Source organism: Schistocerca piceifrons, chromosome 2 (assembly GCF_021461385.2).
Source record: "Schistocerca piceifrons isolate TAMUIC-IGC-003096 chromosome 2, iqSchPice1.1, whole genome shotgun sequence".
Lineage (NCBI taxonomy): Eukaryota > Metazoa > Arthropoda > Insecta > Orthoptera > Acrididae > Schistocerca > Schistocerca piceifrons.
The window spans coordinates 62,387,775-62,391,571 of record NC_060139.1 but is presented as its reverse complement, the minus strand read 5'-3'; positions in this window follow the sequence as shown (position 1 = coordinate 62,391,571).

Below are 3,797 nucleotides of genomic sequence, written 5' to 3'. Positions count from 1 at the left end.
GCATTTCACCGTCTCCTCGTGGGTATTATGGGTTTCCGCATATGGTTAACATGAAAATTAGAGTCAGTGTAAGTTCCGTGGAAAAGGTGTTTGATCTATGCTGAGCTGAAATAGAATCTAATCTAAAGTTCTTTCTAATTCTCTGTCCTGAATTCGAAATATTCGGAAGTCGTAAGGTGTTCTTCATTTCTATCAACAACCCTAGAATGCACTATACATAAATCCAACTGGAGCTGCCGTGTCAACTTATGCTCGTCATCTTTCAGATGGACTTTAACACTTGTTGATGGGCTTATAACTGAAAGGCATTCGCTCAGTTGGTAACTTCGCGAGCAACAATTGATATAACATAATTTACATACACAGGTATGTTACAACAATAGTACAATTCTAAAGACAATGTTCATCACAAAAGATTGAAACAAAGTAATAGACGTCCTTTTAAAACTGAGAACGGGTTACCCCTTCCGAACAGCATGACTTCAGCTCAGCGAGTAAAAAAGCAAATACAAACATACATTGAAATTGTTAAGTTGACATAAGAAAAAATATCTTGCCATAGACCAGATTCATTTGAGTCACTAACCCATGGTCATTATGCATTGTGAAACCTGATTGAAATTACTATCTACTAAATAAATTTTTTTTAAAAGAAATCATTCGTACTATAGCTAAATTCTCTGCACACTGAAAAGAAAACTTATCCTTACAGTGGGAAACCTATACATAATGTCTGCATATCTCTCGTACAGTATGCCTGAAAAGAAAAACTAACTACTAAATTGCAAAAAAAAAAAAAAGAAACTATCCTAAGTATGATTCATAGGTTTAATGAAAATTCTCTAATCAATATTATTTGATAAGAATAGTATTTTCAATATTCAGAATCCTCAGTCATCATGAAATTGCTTTAACAAGTGATGAGGATACATTCCTTTCACCTTTCCATTCTTCACATCCTTCAAAACATAAGTTCCTGGATGGGGTATTTTGGTAATCACAAATGGTCCTTGATACAATAATTGCCATTTTGTGTTCTTCTTCTGTATAAGTGAAGCCTTAGGATGAGTTTTTACTAAAACTTGGTCTTTCACTTTATATGTTTTTATTTTTCCAAGTCGATTGTCAAAATATATTTTCCTTTTTCTTGCCTTGTCCATTATATTGAGTAAGGATTGTCGTACTTTATTTTGTAGGTCTATTTTGTTAATAGCTACTTTAGGAATTGGTCGAATCCAGTCATTCTGTTCCTGTTTTCCAAACATCAGTTCGTATGGGGTGTATTCTGTCGTAGTATGTGGCATATTGTTTACAATTTCTTGAAAATCGTGAAGATAATCGATCCATTTGGGTTGCTGGTTGTGGCAATATGTTCTCATGAACCGGTTTAATTCACGAAAAATTCGTTCCACGGGATTCGCCGAAGGGTGGTACACTGATGTTAGAATTTGTTTTATACCACAACTGGCTAATGTTTGCCTCAAACGAAATCCAGTGAACATTGACCCATTGTCAGAAAGAATAGCCTCTGGTTTGCCAACCTTGACTATATAATCCTTGACCAGCTTCTTGGCTATGGATGCAGCAGTAGCTGATTTTAATGGATAAAGTTTGACGTACTTAGTAAATATATCAAGAAAAGCTACAATATATTTGCATCCTCCCCTTGATGATGGTAGAGGACCACAGACGTCGACCGAAATGATTGACAGCGGTTTAGTGGGTATAATAGGATGTAGGAAATCTTTCACACAAAAATTTCCTGGTTTGGCTAGCTGACAAATTTTACATTTCCTTAACTGTCTGTGCACTTTCCTGCGAATGTTTGGGAAGTAGCAATATGCTTGAATCTTCCGAGCACACCTTAATACTCCGAAATGTCCCCATGTGATGTGCGTGTGCAAAATTAAGTCATTCTCATTCTTCTTGGGAATACACACCTTCCAATTATCTGAATCAAGATGCCCTTTGAAAAATAAGACATCGTCCTCAACTTTGTACAGTCTCTTCAGATCATCGTTTCCAGGCTTTGCTAAAGTTTCCTTTATTGAATGCCAACGAGGATCTTCATTCTGTAGTTTTTCCATGTTCTTACACATGTTAAGAAAATGTTTCCTATATATTCTATCAGTCATTATAAGAACATTAAATTCGGACGGATTGCCGGTGATGTTGATAGTTGACAAATTTCCATCTGGCATTCTAGACAGTGCATCAGCAATGAAATTATCCTGTCCGCTTAGGTATTTAATTTCAAATTGAAACTCTTGGAGTGAGAGCGTCCATCTTGCTAATCGTGGATGTAATAATTTACATGTTTGCAAAAAACTTAACGCTTTGTGGTCACAGTATACTGTTGTCTTCGCTCCATATAAGTAATAGTAAAATTTCTTAAATGACCAGACTACGGCCAATGCTTCCTTTTCGGTAGTCGTATATGTTCTTTCACAAGCAGTTAAGAGTCGGCTAGCAAAAGCTATTGGACAGAAAGTTGATATCGTATCTATCATCTTTACTTGGAAGAGGCATGAACCTATTCCAATTTCCGAAGCATCTGCCATTAAACCGAATTCTTGGCTCATATCCGGATGATATAATATTTGTGAATTGACTAAGGCATGTTTTATTGCTTCAAATGCATTCTGACATTGTTGCGTCCACACCCACGGAGTATTTTTGCGCAACAAGCTGTACAACGGTTCTGCATTAATAGAGTGGTCGTGAATGAAACGCCTGAAAAAAGAGACAACTCCGAGGAAGCCCTTTAACTGTCTTTTTGTTGTCGGAACTGCAAAGTTTTTGATTGCCTTTAGTTTCTCGGAGTCCGGTAAGATGCCTCTTCCATTTATAAGATGACCCAAAAATTTGATTTTATCTCGAGCAAAATGGGACTTTTGCAGATTTGCGGTTATGCCTGCTTCCTTGAAACGTTCTAACACTCTTCTCAATAAATCAACGTGCTCCTCCCATGTGCTCGTAGCTATGAGCATGTCGTCCACAAATAAAGTTAAATTGCTTCGAAGTGCAGGTCCCAATGCATGATCTAGAGCATTTATAAAAACTCCTGAGCTCACGTTTAGCCCGAAAGGTAAAACCTTAAATTGATAGCTTCTACCTGCATGTACAAATGCGGTGTACTTTTTTGATGGTTCGTCTAGAGCCACCTGCCAAAATGAACTTCTCAAATCAATATTTGTTAAGTATTTCATCCCCTCGAACTTTTGAATTAGCTCATCGATGTTTTCCGGGTGAGTTCGCACGGGCATGATAATCTTATTTATCTGCCGTGCGTCTAGCACGAGACGAACTTTTCCTCCCTTTTTCGAGACAACATGAAGCGGATTACAGTATGGACTCGTCAAAGGTTCGATCAGATCCCATTCAAGCATCTGGTGGATTTCCGCATCAACTGCCTTTCGTTGGTGCCACGGTACTGGATAAAAAATACGACAGAAAACTTGGTGTGGTATCACATCTAAATGGCATGTGTATCCCTTGATTACACCAGGTCTTTCTTGAAAGACTTCATGATATTCCTGTAGAAGATCATATAATTGCTTTCTTTGATGTTGTTGCAAATATTCAGGTTCTTGTACCTTTTCATATACCATATCTTCAGGGTTTAAAACTGGTTGCAAGTAATTAATTTTGTAATACCTTACAGGTTTGCTATGTATCCACTTTATTTGCAGCTTTCGTCCATGACAATACTTTCCATGGGTACTATATTCCCTGAGAAGGTTCACTTGATGTTTCTGATCCATTGTTGTAAAACTGGCACGGCCTAGAGAAAAATC